Source organism: Poeciliopsis prolifica, unplaced genomic scaffold, assembly GCF_027474105.1.
Source record: "Poeciliopsis prolifica strain line A6 unplaced genomic scaffold, Auburn_PproV2 SCAFFOLD018, whole genome shotgun sequence".
Taxonomy (NCBI): Eukaryota; Metazoa; Chordata; class Actinopteri; order Cyprinodontiformes; family Poeciliidae; genus Poeciliopsis; species Poeciliopsis prolifica.
The window spans coordinates 5,780,882-5,798,966 of NW_026562393.1; the positions used below are offsets into that span (position 1 = coordinate 5,780,882).

An 18,085-nucleotide genomic window follows, 5' to 3' on the forward strand; every position below is an offset into this window, starting at 1 on the left:
ATATTTTATTCATTGTCTTAATTTCACCAGCGGTCTCCCCCTGAGGTGGATAAGTACTTATGATGGTGTTGTTAAAAAGTGCAGAAAAACAATGGCCACCATTTAAATTATTGATTTTGGTAAGGAGCTGGTGTGAAAGGCCTGGCACAGAAGACATTGGGTTCTATAAGCATAAACTGAATGATAAGGAAAGCAGAAAAAAATGTAAAAAATGCACTGATCAGAGTTTTATAGCCAGTTAAATTTTCTTTGTAAAGCTTTGAGCGACCAAAACTGTTGTTGAGCAAGTCTGAATTGTTTTCAAAAACTGTAATGTACAAAAACATTAAAACAGTGTTGAACATGTTTTTTTTTTTTTCCTGAGCATTGTTCCTGTGAGCTATTAATTATAATAGTAGCAAAGTTGACAATATGCGTTGTTTGATACAACCCTCGCTGTAAATCAGAGTTGTAATGATTTTCTAAAGCAAGCGGAAGTGTTTCCAGATCTGCCACTTGAAAACTCTCTAGCATTGCTTTTTTCTGGTGGTCAAATCAGCCAGCACACACTTGGTTGAGGTCATAATTGACACAATTGTTTCAATCGTATTTTAAAGCGGAATGATAAATGCACAAAGAACTACTTTTTGTTGGAGCACTATTTGCCTGCAACAAGAAGAGCATGGATTTTAATTTCAGACTCAGGTCTTACTTCTTGGACTTTGCATGTTCTAATCGCACCTTTATTGGGTTTTGTCTTGGTACTCTGGCTTTCTCACCTAGTCCAAAAAGATGACTGTTGATCAGCTGATTTTTCTAAATCACTCTTAGATCAGGAGTGTGTGCGTGCATGACTGTTTGTTTCGTTTTGTTCTGTGATGGACTGATGACCTGTCCACGCTGAATCCCCACTTTTGGCCAATGACTGCTCTGGATGGGGTGTTAGTGTGTTGTGAGAGTCATGAGACAGTCATGGAGACTTTTTCAGATTTGTTGCAAGACTGACCGCTACCAGATATATTTATTGCCCACAGCCTCACCATGTACAACAACTCTTAGAAGATACTTGGATGCTGTGTCACAACAATATTTAATTTTATGATGGATGAATCAAGTCTTGAAGTACTGTATTTTAATTCAATACGAAACCAAAATATTAAGATTTGGGTTGAAGATTGCGGAGCATCTTTCGATTTAGGAGATTCCACATCTCCAAAGGAAATGTTTGTATTACGCAGAATTTGATGCGTAATACAAATTATTAATCAAATTCTTAATCAAATTATGCATTTGTAAGGTTTTGTAAGGTTTTCACATGAAGCATCTATTACAGTGACCTAAAAGTGGGATTTTAAAACTACACCTCTCCTTTTTTATGGTTGTGAAAAGAACAATTAAAGGTGGTGGTATGTGCAGACCGGTTTCTTGTTTCATCTCTAAATGCTCCTGTGTCTAAATCCTATGCAGTAGACTTTCACACCTTGTCAACACTCTTGTCCAACCGGGCCGAGCCTCTTGCCAGATAGGAAAATGTGCATAGACCAAGCATTAGCTCCGGACTGCCAAGAAAATGTGTGAATTTGACAAACGTAGGCCATAACCGTGTCAGCTGTCTTCCTATTTCTCCACCCGGGAGCAGGTCTGATGAATACGGTTTTAGGAAGGCTACACAGAGGGCTTCCCAGTGGATCCATAATATTAACTTGGCCTCCGGATTCGCAATTCATAGGATTTTGAGCTTTATCTTCCTTCTGGTGCATTATACAACTCTTCCCGATAATGAAGCTTTAGACAAATTCCCCAGGCTGAACAGACAGGCATATCGGTTAATTCAGAAAATTAAAGGTGAGCAAAAGTGGGTTTTTTTTTTAGCTCACATATCTAACTTCCAAGGTTGCCAATATGTTCCACCTCTAGCAGGTGGATTATTTACATTCTAATTTAAGTTGCAGGTAAATCAAAATTAATAAATTTGTCCTCTTCTGTTCCCTCTAGTAAGTGGATTACAGGACATAAAACCTACCTGCTTGGCCAAATCCTGATACATGGAGGAAGGTTGAGAGATTTTCCACAATAACACATCCATCTCACAAAGCGTAACAATTTCTCTGCTTGGCCAGTGGCTCATATTGATAGCAGCTGCCTGAACAGATATGAAACTCCGGCTTCAAATTAACCAGACATGGATAATCCCACAAAGTCATAGACCCAGGATTGGAAATAACATTCTTACAAACTCGTCGTGACCCCAGCCAGGCCTTTTAGTGGGTCTGCTTGCTGCCAGAAAAAATGTAAACAGCTCTCCAGTATGCATGTGACACCAGAGCTGGACATTTGCTTGAAACAGAAGGAAATGCTGACCTCTGATCTTAATCGTTCCTGCAGCCAAGTAAACAACTGCTTGAGGCCGGCTGCTTTTTGCACTCCCCAAAACATGTGAAGCTGCACAACTTGTACGGTGATAAATAAAAAATAAAAAAAAGCGGCTGACCTGGTCAGGTGGGAGAACAATAAGCTGTTATTCCGTGAGGTTTGTGGGTTACGCAAAAAAAGCACATACAGCTGCAATAAACAAACGTGCTAGTGAATGATTGCTTATTTAAAAAGAGAAGCTAGAGGTAATTGGAATATGGCTGCAAATCTCTGTGGAGTTGTGGATTGTTTAGGCTCCCGCAGATTGGTGCTATGGCCCATTAGCATGATATGTGGAAAAGAGATACAGAAAAACCACACATAAACATAGCCATTTATGGGTGAGGTACCTTTGCTCTTTTGAAATCTTCTAAACACAGACACATTAACTGTCATTTAGTTTTAGTGCTGATTTACATTACAGTTTTTTTGTTTCTTTAAATCATTCGTCAGTTCTGGTTTATCGCTGAGACAAAAAAAAAAAATTAAAAGTTGTACCAGGAAAAAAAAATTACGATGTTTTGATATTGATTTACTTGGAATTATTTTTTTTTTTACATTTCATCTTCAAAACAACAACAAAGTGCTTACTCCAGTGTATATGTTGTGCATGTTCCTACTCATTGTAAATAAGTAGGCATATGTAAGTGACCTCACTGTAAGAAAAAATAGAAATGTAAAAAAGAACACAATGATTCATACAAAGTCCAAACATCTTTAATGAAGGTTTTGAAGTGGCCTAGGCAATGTTTATACTTAAATCTGGCTGAGACACTGTGGCCAGATTTGACTGAAACACAAGGGGACAAGTACAATAGTGTACACAGGACTTATTTGATATGTAAATATCATTGCCATTATCTGAGTTGTAATTATTTGATATATAAATACCACTGACATCTGAGATGTTCATGTTAGCTTTACATGAGTGGCTAGTGAGCAGCCATAGTGGGGCATGCCTCAATTTGTCCTTTGCCTCAAGGGACAACCCGACAACATCTACATTGTAATGTCAATTGTTAATGATTACCAAAATACCTCATTGGCAACAGAATCGAGACACTATTGTAAATGTTTAGCCAGAAAAAATAATTCACATGTGTAAAATGAAATTATCAATATTTTAGATCAAACAAACATAGACTAAAAGACAAAGAAACCTTACTAAAAGATGAAATTGGTGAAATGATGAAATTTGAATAATTCAAATGAAAAAGATCTTACACTGTAATTTCTCCCAGTTATCCCAGATTGGCTTCTTGAAAACGATATGTATAAGAATGAGCCAATGTTTTGAACACCTCCCCAAAATCCAGCTCCCTTCGAAAAACTGTAAATCCAGTTTGTGCAACTGACTTAAATCTCAATAAATTACCTTCAGCTTATAAGAGGCTTTTTTAAAATTTATTTATTTAACAACACCGTGTCAGTATTGACATTTGGGATGAATTTTCACACAGTTAGCATGTAACAAGATTTTTCTATGGCTGCATCCTCACTGTGAAAATCTCAGCCAATCCAAATGTTCAATGCTATAAATCAACCTACAAACAGACGGGGCCTGTGCTGAGATGCCAAGTTGCATACATGAGGCACAACTGAGCACAGATGGTAAGAGAAGAAAAAACAGTTTGGTTTTGCATGCATCATTAGCATAAGCAATGACCCCAAACCTTGGCACTGTGGAGTGTGAGATTTACCCCTCTTACTCAGCACCTCAAAGGCCGAGCAGTGCATGCAAATTCCATAATATTGTTAAACTGATTTTTCTAGTTTCTTCTAAAATGTTTCAGGTTGTGTTGTTAAGTTATAAGATACAATTCTTGCTTACTTGGCTTTAAAATGCCATTCATTCTCACCAGAATTTATTCTCTATGCTGGAATCAATCTGTGGTTATAGATAATGGATGCTTTGCAATTTCAATACATGAAACCAAGGCTTCAGTAAAAATCTGGGTTGGAAAATTCATTCCAACGGCTTTAACAGGGGGTGGGGGGAATTGATAAGTATGCAAGTTGCCACCTAAATAAAAAACACTGGACTGTAGCAAATCACTCACCTGATAAAGCTGATGAATGTCAGTGTGGTAGCTTAATCACTGGAAGCTCATCAGTCTCAGTGACAAACAGCCCAGTCTGTTACTTTGTACAGACAACACGTTCTAGAGTGGTCGCTCATCCACAGCAACATAAATCCCAAGCAGTGATCCAGCACTCTCACCAGACATAAATAATGTTAACTTCACTGGAGGATCCATCCATCACAGGATGCACGGCACGCATCACTTCCTTCAAAGTCCAACTCCTACTCGTCATGCAGAAACTGAGAGCAGTCAGATACTGTCTCCGGCTTTCATTCAATCTAAACCCAGAACCTGCTGTCACTTAGCTAAAAAAAAGAGTGAAAATGTATGCAGTAAAACGACGACTGATGACAGGTGGGAAGCTATAGATGGCGTCTTTAAGAGATCTTTAAGAGCTTACAGACACAGAAAGTAAACACGACTAAGAGCTGGAATGCCATTGATGTATGCAATCTGTTATAGTGCATTAAGAATACAAACTCTTCACTAGAATTGAAATCAATGAATCATGCGCAAATAAAAAAAAAATCTTAATTGTTTAATCCAAATTTTAATCTTATTGAACTATCAAGCCTGTAAAGGCGTTGGAACATAATGACAAATTTTCTTCCTGACTTTTGAAAGCTATGTCCACAAACTGCTTCTTTTTTTTTTTTATAAAGAATGTTTCCAAAACATCCAATAATTCCTTTTTACAAATGAAAAAGCCCACATTCCTGTTTGATAGTGTGGCTGTCATTCATCCATTCAAACCCACTTTGTCCTCCTCAAGGTTGCGAGGGGACAGGAGCCTCTGCTAGCTGCCAAAGGACAAAAGGCATGATAGAGCTTGGGCAGATGGCCAATCCATCACAAGGACACACAAGACAAACAAGCAGTCAATTTAGCATCACCGATTACACTGACATGCATCGTTTTAGACTGCAAAACGGGTCAATGAAAAAAATCCAACAAGAGGTCATCCCCTTTGACTCTTTTCACAATTTTTCAGTCTGTAGCTGTGCAAATGTTTTAGAGACAAATCCCCAAAACCAACAGTTCTAATTGCAGAATGAAAAAGTTTTGATTTTAGGTTGCAGAATGTGAATCCGCTCTGTACTTTGCATATTTTTATTCGCAAAGTATTTGACAGCCTTGCACAAGTTTATTCCACTTCATAATTATGCACTTCTACTTTCTGTTTGTTTGTTACATAAATTCATGATAACAGTTGTTCCAAAATGTGGAAAGTTCAATTGGTCTGAAAACGTTTGCAAGGTGCAATAAAGATGGTTGGCATTTACAAATGATGGCCTCTGTCTCAGTGTTAACCACTTACAATTAAATAAAGCAGTGGCTGTTTGACATAGCGGCATTGATTTTCAAAGTCTTCCTAAATACAGACCGCAACCTTTGCTCTGTGGCTTTCTCTCAAATTAACTCACTGTAAATTCAAGAGACTTTACAGTGAGTAAATTCTCACTGTAAATTTACAGTGAGAACCACCCTAAAAGTGGTTCTGATGCAGTAACGGAACCAAACACTGAAGAGATTTTGGTTATTTGTTGTTTTCCTGTGCTTTGTGGTTGTGGCAAGCTTAGCAAAGCATAACTGGTTCAGCAAAAAAGTAGTTTTCTCTCTCCACTGTGACTGAGAGTAAGCTAAAGTTAGCAGCTTGATGTGCAAACCACAGTAAACCGTGTAACATCCTGGCATTTTTAGCAGCACTCAGTGGCTGCTTGTGCTTGCAGTCTTTCTCCCCGCAATGTGTCAAACAGACCGTCAGACCAAAGAATGCATATGACTGTGAGCTATTTCAAATTTTGGTTTTATTTGCAAGATTATCCCAATTTTTGCATCGAAACTCAAAAACGGAAGAATTGCTGTCAGTTGATGCGGTCACTGACGAAAAATTATTGGATGTTAATTAATTGGAAAAACTTTATTTGGTACATGGCCTGTCAGCCACCAATCAGAGTTGGATGGACTGTGATGGTCAATTATATTGTTCTCTAGTTTCTGACATTACAATTTGGCCTATTTCTCTAACCCACTTCTTCAACATTGCAAAGTCATGAAAACATTTAATATGCAGTAAGTTATATGCATAGAAACAAGAACTTAGCTACTATTCTAAATTTTCAAATATCTACTTTTGGAGCTGAATGAAAGTTTTGACCAACTGATGACTTTTTTTTTTTTTTTTTTTTTTAAGAGTCTGGTTCAGGAGAATATTTGTTTTGACCAGATAACATACAAGCAATAACTCAGCTACTTGAGATGTATAGGTGCTCCATTAATTTGTGAACATCTTCATATATTGAAACCCCTAATTGTGATCTACCTGAATTAAGACCAGTTCAATCAACTCCCTTGAGAAGTTGTTTGATGAGTGCTGCAACTATTCCTACTGCAGTTACCTAGCCCAGTCCATAGATACAATTGTTGATAATATAAAGAAAACAACAATATGAAACTACAGTACTTCACTAATCCTTGTCCAATCTCTCTCTACCTGTGACTTGATCACAGTGGAGCAGCTCAACATTGTAGAAACACATCACTGCAGTTTGACCAGGAAGAGCATGTTAGAAATCTAAGGAAATGACTCCATGTGGTTTGAAGATGAGAGGACAGTCATGCACGACCTGTTGAGCACCACCGCATCCACCACAGATGCTAGGCATGGTGGAGCAGAGACAGAAATAAAATGACCCTAACTGGTGAGGTCAGATGCTCCATTTAAGAAGCACAGTGTGCCACTTCAAGATCTCTGGATAGTAAAAAGATATGCTGAAGAAAAATAAATAAAAGAGGTGCCAGAGTTATCAAACCAGGGCTAGAACCCGGAAGTTTCTGATTGCAAATTTTTGGAGACTCAGAGTCTTGGTCGCCTGGAATGATGTTAAATTTCCCAGAAAGGCCTGTTATCTCTCAATAGACGAAGAAATGTGGGGTAAACAGAGGCTGGCAGCACCAGTGAGGTCACACAGCACAGTGTTTATTACAGCTTCTAATCTGTAGCTGATTTTGATAAATCAGCACACCAACAGGGCTTCTATTTCAAGATTTATGGCATGCTCCTGGAGGAAAATTAAAGCACATTAAAGCATAAGCGTAAACAAGAACAGCAGTGTGTTAAATCTATGTGACATTAATGCACAGTAATTCAAGTGCAAGTTGTCTATTATCATACCAGCTGCTTATAGTTCAATTAGCATGTTTTGCTAAGAAAACCTTTTAGTCCTCCCTCTAAACTTGTACAAATTGAGTCTGCAGCTCTGTTAGTTCAAAGTCAAAGAAACATGTAATCCCTGCTGTGGTCTAACCTGATAAGGGTATTGCTCCTTTAACATGCTTAATACCAAATTATTTAAAACTTTATTGATAAAACAACATCAAATATATATATATATATATATATATATATATATATATATATATATATATATATATATATATATATATATATATATAGATAGATAGATAGATAGATAGATATAGATAGATATATTAACTGGGTTCTAATCATAGTAAATGGCCTACACTTCTATAGCACTGATCCAGTCCAGAGGACTCCAAAATGCTTTACACTACATTCAGTCATTCACCCATTCCCACACTCTGATGGTGGAAAGATACTACACTGTCTGACAGGAGCTGCAATGCACTGGTGCCACAAATCGGAAACCCACTGGTTACAGGATGATCTGCTACCACTGTCGCCACAGTCACCCCAAGTCTGGAAGTTATGTAAATCAAATTCCATAATTTTTTCTGACTCCACAGGAACTCTGTATATCCCCATGGCTTTTTCCTCTTTTTTTTCTTCTTCTTTTTTTAACTAAATAACCTTGCCATGAGACATCTCTTGTGATGTTATTTTAATAACGAAGACATTCTTTGTGTCTGTGTTTCAGTAATTCCTACCAAACAGCAAGTTTACCCCTAAAATCATATGAGTCCGAAACCCCCCCCCCCCAAAAAAAAACATTAGATTTATATCTGACTGAAAACTCCAAACTGACACAGGAGGTGTATAATCCTGTATGTTTGCTGCGACTGAATGTTTTATCAACCGCTTATGAAGAATACTAGATCTAAATCAACGCTGAGCAAAAGGTTCTGCAGCTCTGCTTTTGTATCGGCAGAAAAATTCATCAAACATACCCATGCGCTCCACAGAAATCAGCTCGTGGGAGAGATGAAACGAACGGGCGCAGAACCCGAGCTGTGCCAGCTGGAGACCACGCACTCTACACCCAGACTAAATCATCCTAATCACCCATCCCACTCTTTGTATAATAATACATTTCAACGAGGAAGAAAATCCCCTTCTCATTTAGAATGCCAACTGTGTGTCTCAGCTCCCCACACAGTCTTTATCAACTTGCAGGAAGTTGCACACACCGACGACGTCGCGCACGCAAGCAAATCTCTTGTTGCATCACGTAAAAGAGCATTATTATGCAACAGCCGATGTGGCCTATAAATGTTGGCCTGGCTTGAATTGATTTGGATCGAAATTTAATCAGAGGGATATGTGCAGTTTGACCGGTTCAGTCCATCTTATGAAAATGAAAACAATGAAGCACAATTGCAAACCTAACAAGAAATGCCCATCCACCCGTGCAGTAACGAACGTCTTCGTTATTGCTTTTCAGAATTTAATCAGAAAAGCATGCAAGAGGTTCTTGAAAGCGCTGAGGGAGCAAGCAGAGAGCTGTAGCTCAGGTGGAAGAATCTGTTGACACAACCACTCATCACTTACTCCACAAATCTGGTCTTTGTGAAAATGTGTAGACATTCTCCACAAGCCGTGTAACTGTAGCCGCAGTAAACTTATGGAGGAAGGTGTAACTGCAGTGAATGGTTCTTCCCCAAGGTACTGTTTCATGGATGCTAAGCACAATTATACCCCTTTTAAATTTTATTTGTAAAAAAATGATGAAAATCCCTGAATTATTTTACTTTCACTTTATAGTTTAGTGCTAATGTGTGTTGGGTTTATCAAATAAAATCACAGTAAAATATAGGAGGGACATTACTTTTTTTTCTTTTTTTTTCATGAAACTTCTATCGACATGTTGGCAGTTTGCTGAGTAAGGTACACAGGTACATTACTGTCTGCATGGAGGCTTCAAGTTTCTTAATTATCTATAGGTTTTGGCCCCTGTCTTTAACTTCCTGTCAATTTCAGAGCTTCATAATTATATTATGACTTCATTATACTTCATTTCGCATTAGTCTGGAGTGTAAACATGACGTTATGAAATTATTTTGTTCATTTGTAGTATCTATGCAAACTATGCTTTTGACTACAAGATGATAATCATCATGCTGAATTTCCCTTTAGGTTAATCAGATTCACTTTATCTGATTTCAGTTGAGAACTCAAAAGGCGCAATGCCGAAACTGAATCAAAGTGTCAGTTTAAAGCCAGGTTTGGTTTTCATTTGAATTGCAAAGGACATATGTCACAATAAACATAGAAAAAATTAATAATGGCGTGTACTGTATTTTACCAAAATGTGATGTTTTCATACAGATATAATGAAATATATAAATTATTTCCAAATAGGCATGTGGTTAGGATGCTTCCTGGACACATTCCTAGTGAAGTGCGCTGGGTGTGTCCCACCAGAATGAGACCCAAAGTGAAACCAAAGACCCTGTGGATAGGCTGTGGAGTTCCCCTGGCCTGGGAACTGCTTGGGATTCCCCCAGAAGAGCTGACCCACATCACTGAGGAGAGGAAAGTGTGGACCTCTGTGGCTGCTGGCCCCCACCATCTCTGCCCCCGCAAACCAATCCTGGATTAAGTGATAGATATTGGATGGACGAACATACAAAATATTTTTACAAGAAACTGAAAATTAAATGATTGCTGGAGATCTTTGATGATCTTTGATCCTTCTAACAAGCTGCTTTTTCTTGGTAAATTTTCTAAAATGAACAGAACTCTCTTGTCCATTCTTTGATATATATATACCAAGTTCTTAAAAAATAAATAAATTTTACTTCCCATCATCATATTTAAAACATTTTATACATGACGCAAAGAGGAAATAAAGTCAGGTTCCTTTTTTTTGAGCACAAATTTATCCAGTAAATCCGCTTTTGTCTTATGTCATTTGTTTGTGAAGGCTTATTTTCTTCAGAGGGGATTTTTATTTTTGACAAAACAGCAATTTACAGCAAATAGCAGGGGAAAACAAAAACAAAAAAACAATGCTCACGGGAGGCTCTGCACGTGACAAGCTGTAGGTTGGGTGCGTTTGATTTATTTTGTGGGGAGGTCTGGTTGATAGCTTTAAAATCGGATGGAAATGCTTCCAGACATCCTCACATGTGTTTCTGGCAGTATGTGGTCTGGTGGGAGTGTTTGCTCGGACAAAGGCAACAGAGGACCACTTCGTGCCTCTTCAGATTCCCAATGCTCTCATTGGTCAGCAGAAAACCTTTTTGTTTCTCTTGTAAATTGCTGCAAGATAATATATATATATATATATATATATATATATATATATATATATATATATATATATATATATATATATATATATATATATATATATATATATATATATATATATATATAATGTTATAGATTGCCTCTGAATAATTTATTCTGGACAGTTCCAGCATAATTAATTGAACAGATTTTAATTGTCTTTTTTTTTCAACACAATAATAATATAATAATATACAATAATAGTATTCCACTTTAAATCGCAGCAAAGCGAGACAAGTTTGATTAGAATACATAGTGAGCCATTCATTCTGTGCGCAGGCAGTGGGCGCCTGATCGCTGAAAGGACTCCGTTATATGAGGTGATGTCTCCGCTTGTAGGAACAAACAGAGACACACACTGAGAGTCAAATCAGTTCCTCCCCCCCGCCCCCCAAAAAAAAAACTTTTCCACCTCTGCACCGGCTCCCTTCCCAGACGCTTGCAGTCAGCGGGGCGGGGGGGCCGAAGAGCAAAATGCAAAGACTCGGCTTTTGAAAAGCTGAAAAAGGGGGCAAGCGGCGATGCAATACTAACAATAAGAGGAGTTGAACCTACCAGGAGTTTTCTTGATGGAAGCCGGCAGCAGCGCTCACGCGATCAGCCGGATGAAACAACTTCTCATCGCCTGATCATGCATTTCCATGCCGGTCGCTGCCCCGCGTATTTAATAATCTTTATAAATCCGTGCCATTATTATTTCCCTTCCCCTTCTGATGGTTGCCACAGAAGAACAAGTTGCGGACTCTGATAATGTGACTGTCTCTGTCTCCGGAGCGCTCGGTATGAGCGCAGGAAGGATCTTTCTCTCTCTCTCTCTCTCTCTCTCTCTCTCTCTCTCTCTCTCTCTCTTTCTCTCTCTCTCTCTTTCTGTTTCTGTTTGCTGGTTCTGAGGGACAGAAGAGGAAATCACCAACGACCGACTACAGCAATCACAGCCAGCGGAAATATACAATAACATGCACAGTTTTAAGCATACAATTTCCTGCCGTGTTGATTTCTATTATGGTTATTATGATCCTTCGGTCCTTCAGCAGCTAGTCTGATGAACTTGAAGCCCAACTGGAGCTCAAGATCTGAATACTAACGTGGCTGTTTCTAGAACCTCTTCCTGCACTTGATGTTCAGGCATTTATTGGAGCCACGTCTCTGGTGAGTCCTGAATGCTCCCATCACCACAGGCCACACAGTCCCCTTCACCTGCCAGGCTCCTTCCTGTCTGCAGGGACAGACAGGTATATAAAGAAGACGAAGGGGATTGGGATTGTTTTCTGATAACCTGACCAGACCTAAAACAGAAAATGTTTTGTCTGCTTTAATGTCAGCAAGTTAGGGTAAAAAAAAAAAGGTAAAAATTCTTGGTTTTTAAACATGTTTGTTTTTTTCTAAAAAAAAAAACTTGTTCTTTTATACATGGTTTTACTGTCAGTGGTTTTACTTTAGCAGTCTGGCTTTGTTAAGCATTCTCTGAGAACACAAAAACAAACTTGATGCCACATGAAGTGTGAAGAGAGCAACGCCTCTGAAAAAAATGTTGTTATTGTCTCGGTTTGCAGATGAAGAAGATGACCCTCGTGATTTTATGTAACAGTGAATAAAAAAAGAAAAAAATTATTTTCATAGGTGGGGAGAACATTCATATTTATCCCGTCCCAACCACATTTTGCAGGTACGTCTTTTTTGGGGGTACGTCTTTAATAGTTTTGCACATCGACAGATGACAATTCTTCTTTGGAAAACAGCTCAAGGTTGAAGACCATCTGTGAATACCAGTCATCAAGCCTTGCCTCAGATTTTCAATTAAATTTGGGCCCGAACTCTGACTGGACCATTCTAGCACAATATGCTTTGCTCTATACCTTTCTATTGAAGCTCTTGCTATATTTAAAAGGTTGTTGTCCATATGGAAAATGAGCCTCCACCACAGTCTCAAAGCTTTATAACTGGGTTTCCTCTAGGATTACTATTTATTAAATTCCATTAATCCTTGTATACCCTCCCAAGCATCCCTGCGCCTGCTGTAGAAAAGCTTCCACACAGCATGATGCTGACCCCAGCATGTTTCACACTGCGGATGATGTGCTCTTTGTGAGCTTTATGTGTGTCATCTTGCACAATCATCTGCTTACTTGTGTAAAGCAGACAACTTGATGAAAATCCCAATGAAATGGGAAATGCCAAAATGATCTAAATGCATGAACTCTTCAAATACGAGGTCCAGCAGACGGAATGGAAGTGATTCATTTTGAGGTGTTTGGATGAATGAGAAGTACACAAATCATTGCTGAACCACCGTGACTGTGCAGCATGTGGCCAGTGTCAAGGTGAGTCACAAAAACTGACCTCTTGGTTAGGAAATATGTGGTCTCGCAGTGGGTTTCAGATATGCTTCTCTGCTTTTTCTGCCGAGTCTGCTCTCACCAAGTTTATCACCGCGATATTGATGTGGTCATGGCAGCTCATGCGTCTACAAAACCAGTAATTTCAAGTATGGCCAATATCCTTATATTTACTGAAATAAACAATAAACTGAAGTGGTTTTATGGATTTTAAGGAATTTAATCTTCTCACAATGTAAAGTTCCGTGTGCTGGATCACACTGAATGACTGAAATTAATCAGATCGAAAGAGAACAGCTTCATCAGGAGGTGAGTATGTAATTGTAGGTCATCTCTTAACCAGCTCATCCAGGGCATATATTTAAATCACTCCGTCTGCACTGTGAGCCACATCTGCAGACAATTATGCTCCAAAGCTGCAGCCATCCTCAGCCTCATTTTTCATTAAAAGGCACGTAGTCATACTGAAAAGTAAGATGATACGAAAAGAATTTAGAAAATCTTTGCCAGAAGCTCACCAGTCTCTGGCTTTCTTCTTTTTGTACATCCAGGTTTTTCATTCTAAAAATTGTCTTCAAAACAATGAATAATGTTTGCTTTTTTTTTTTTTGGAAATTCTTGTTTTGTTTTTGTTTTTTTGCACGTGTGCGCGTGTGTGTGAGAGAGTCAGCTGTTTCTAACTCAGTGATCACTGTCACAGCTTAAATACTCTTCAGCTTTCACAGCCCTTTGCCAAATCAATCATTTTGTCCATTTAACCAGCCAGCAATGTTCCTGTGTTTTGTTTCATCCATTGTTTCCTTAGTGCCCCATGTTCAGTAAATTTGAATGATCCTGAAAACCTCTTGCATTAACCAAATATTGATATTAATAATAAATAACTAGTAATTCTTGTATTATTTGGAACTATTGTGTTGTTTCTTCCTTAAATAGTATGCACTAAAAGTTCAATTAATATAAAAATTTCTAACATGCTTTCCAGGAGTTTCAACTCCTTAGACTTTGTATTCTCGCAGTGAACCATTTTCGTGATGTTAGCGATTGTGCTTAATTTTGGAAACAAATAACTTATAAGGAGACATTACATTTACAGGGAATGTCCTGATAATTAGTTTTTCTTTGACTCTACTGTACATTTTAACCCTCCACACTTGTTAACAAAAATTAAAACATCAGTAAGGCCAGATTTATTAAAGAGTATCAAAAACAAAAAGAGTTATATTTAAATTTACTGACCTATTCATTTGCATAACAAAAACTAAAACAAAAAAGCAGCAAGTCACCCTACCTCAATCAATCACCTCATATTTCCACTTTTTTTCTCGAGTGAGATACCTTTTCTTGGTTTTCTTTGTCTTTTTTTTTTATTTTATTTTGCTTAATAGCCAGAGGTTAAAATGTTCCAAATAATCCAACAAGATGGTCAACTGAGATAAAAAAAAAACAACATTTAGCTTGTGGGTGTTGATGTATGGGGTTAGGAAAAATGTCTGATAGACTCATGGAGACATTTTGCTAAGAAGGAGTGAATACTGACCTCATGTTTGAATGAATCACACATTCCATTGAATACAGACTTTTTCCTGTATTCAGTGTTGGTCTTTTTCCTGTATGTTGGTGAAATGTTTGGATTCCTGAACTTTGAAGCTGATGTGTTTGTTGCTAAGCATGGTTTAACTCTGGCAGCTGCTACTATCTGGTACTTGAATATCAGTGTCAAGCAACAGATTTTTAATTGGGTTTAGGTATGGGCTTTCTAACATATCTGTATTTTTCTGAACAATCCAATGTTAGCTCTGTGTGTATGTTCCAAGTCGATTTCCTACCGGATGAAACTAGTACAGAACATATAAGTACATTGTTGTCCAACACTATGGGGTTATGTTTCTTTAGCAGGGACAGCAAAGCTGATCACACTTAATGGAAAGGTGGACAGAGCTAAATACAGATAAAACCTGTTAGAAGCAGCAAACAACTTGAGAATGGGGAGAAGGCTATGATCCCCTAAACATACAGCTAGAACTGCTGTGGTGGTCTCTAGGACCTGAATACATTTCAGAGTTTATAAATGTTCATTAGAAACCTGTTTACTCAATATTTCTAGAACCAGAACTCTGGGACTGCTTGACTTTGACTGAGGCAACACTTTGTTTTTCTGCTCCTCAGCTCCACGGTTAATTTCTATAAGACTAAAAGCATTGACCAGTTTCTCAATTCCTGCTCTCACAGTTCTTCCTCATCTGTTAGTAAACCACCTGTGCAGCATTTTACGAATTAGTAATTAGCTCTTCAGCATAAATACTGCCGAGGTTCAGTCATTGTTTGCTCCCGTCACTCTGACTCCAACTGGTGACTGTTTTTACAGTACATAAAAATAACTTTTGTAGGCTGATATTTCTGTATTAAAAATACATATTTTTTTATTGCCTCGTAATATATTACTTTTTCAGAGAAACTGGGTTTCATGCTTTTGGTGTACCTCATATCTATCACAATTGAAAGAAATACACATTTTATCTGCATCATTCTATGTGCTTAAAATGCATTTGATAGACAAAGTTAAAGTTTTTGAACTAAATAATGGAAATAAAATAGCTTTTTGAAGATATACTAAATTATTGAAATGCACCTGTTTTATGGTGAATAAACTCCATGCCTATGTTAAGCGAGACTCTAGGATGAATGCAGATGTAACACTTTGTAACGCCAGCAAAGCTATACACTTACAATCAAGCTGTTTGTGAAGCATGTCAAAAAGGGACTGGTTGTTGTCCGCTTTGGTCACAATTAAGGGTGTTATTGGATGAAGCTGTGCCAGGTGAAGTTTGAGTTTAAAAGCCACTGATTGCCTCTGGGGCTGTTTGAAAAATATCAATTTATTTTCAAGGTTGATGGTGAAGGCAGCCGCTGTAAAGCTTTGTGGTGCTTTGTAAAGCATTGCAGTCCTTCATGCCTCTGTCTGACCTCGCTTGCAAAAAATAGTTTTTTAAAAAATGGAATGTGTGTGCTGGTGGTCCCCCCCGAGCATCTGCCTCCTGCAGTAATAGCGACCTGCTTCTGTGCTCGGCAGAAATGTGTGAGGTGCAACCATATTGAAGGGGGGAAGAAGGGGCTTTACAACAGATTGTTTTGTCTCAAACAGCCCAGTGAGGCTGACAGGCTCAAATATGAGGATGAAAAACAGTCTCAAATCTCCAAATGTCTAAAGAACTAAGAACAAATAAAAAGATCCAAACACAAAACAATAGGCTGTGGATGTTTACAGCTTCTTTTAAAGCGTCAATCTTTAAGGTTTTCTGTCAGGAAGCGGTTGAGATAAAGTAGGTTTAAAGTTTTAAAATGCTGTAAACCTTTTCGAAGATTCATAAAACTATTGCATTATTATTAAAAGAAAGTTTTATAAAGACCCCTACATAGAAATTCACAAGTATAATCAAAGAGGAAAGAGAAGGATGTCTAAGCTCCATCTGGAGAGTCTCGTGATTCTCAACCATGATGTAAAAATGTGTTTTTTGGTTGTTGTTTTTGGTTTTTTTACTAAAGGAGTATTGGAAAAGGATCAGGGCCACTAAAAAACAGTAGCTGTGATCCTCTTCCATAATGGGGCCATCTCAGGATCCCACTTAAACTTGAAATCCAAGGTAAAAGGATTTGCATTGTCAGTGTAAAAGCAAATTTGAATGTAAGTTTGACCATATAGATCAGCTTCAGATCATTTTTTGTTTTTATTTTTTGTGGTTTTTTAGAATACCTGTTGTATAGTCAAAATTCCTAAAGGGTATTTAAATATAAATTACAATGAAAAAATTGGTTGACAGAGGGGAATTATGAAGCAGGAGGAAACGGTATCGTAGGAAATAAGAAGATTCTGTGAATTAAAAGAGTTGGAGAAAAGGATGAGAAGGCCTGGAGGGAAAAAGAAGTGTAATAAACAATAGACAGGAAGAATACATCAGAAAATGGGTGATAAAGACAGATAAGTGGGACAAAAAAGTACTGTAAAAAGAGATGAGTGAGACAAAAAAAACTCTTTTGAAGGGATGAGTGGGATAAAAAAAAATTGTGAAGATGAATAAATAAATGAGGCAGAGAAGTGAAGAATTGAGTCTCAGCAGCAGTGGGGAGAATGAGTGGGTTGAAATGGACTAAGAGAGATGAGGATGATAATTAAATTGAAAATAGTTCAGAGAAAGGGATTAAGAGGAGGAGAGGATTGAAAAGAGTGGGATAGACATTGACTGGACAAATAATGGATGAGAATGAAGGTTGGGGTGAGAAGGGGTTGTAATTTGAAATACGGGTGAGCGAGTGGTTGAAAATAGGTGGTAAAAAGGCTTGAGTAGACTGGGTGGGATAAAAAAGAGGTTTTCGAAAAAGATAATTAGGATGAGTAAGGATAAAAGATGAGGGAGAATAATAATGAAGGGGATGAAACGAGAGCCCCAGAAGTTTAGTGCATGGATGAGAAGTGTGGTTGAGAGGCGTCACTCCTCTCAACTAATTTCACACAAGCATTTGGTTTTGAATTATGTGTATTTCTTTTCTTTAATTTTTTTATTTGTTTTGGACATGAAGATGATGCAACAAATGAGAAACAATGAATTGCAACAACAGACACAATACAATCTTTTAGAGGGCTTTATTTCATGGGTTCAATACATTCTAATTAGAGGTGTATGAAAACCCACAAGTTAATTTGGACTGCATAATTAATCAGAGAAGTTAGCATGATTAAACACTGTCATCTGTAGTGTGTGGCTGATAAATGATATCTCTAAAGA

The 18,085-nt window shown here is 37.8% G+C and overlaps 1 protein-coding gene across 1 annotated transcript in view; it reads right to left on the reverse strand.

The window, feature by feature from the left end:
• Positions 1–11,744, reverse strand: part of LOC129368278 (carbohydrate sulfotransferase 15-like) — a 38,000-nt gene extending 26,256 nt beyond the window's left edge. Inside the window, exon 1 of the mRNA XM_055043197.1 lies at positions 11,524–11,744. The gene's annotated coding sequence lies outside the window, so the exon portion shown is untranslated. The remainder of the gene's footprint in view (positions 1–11,523) is intronic.
• Positions 11,745–18,085: the final 6,341 nt, after the last annotated feature.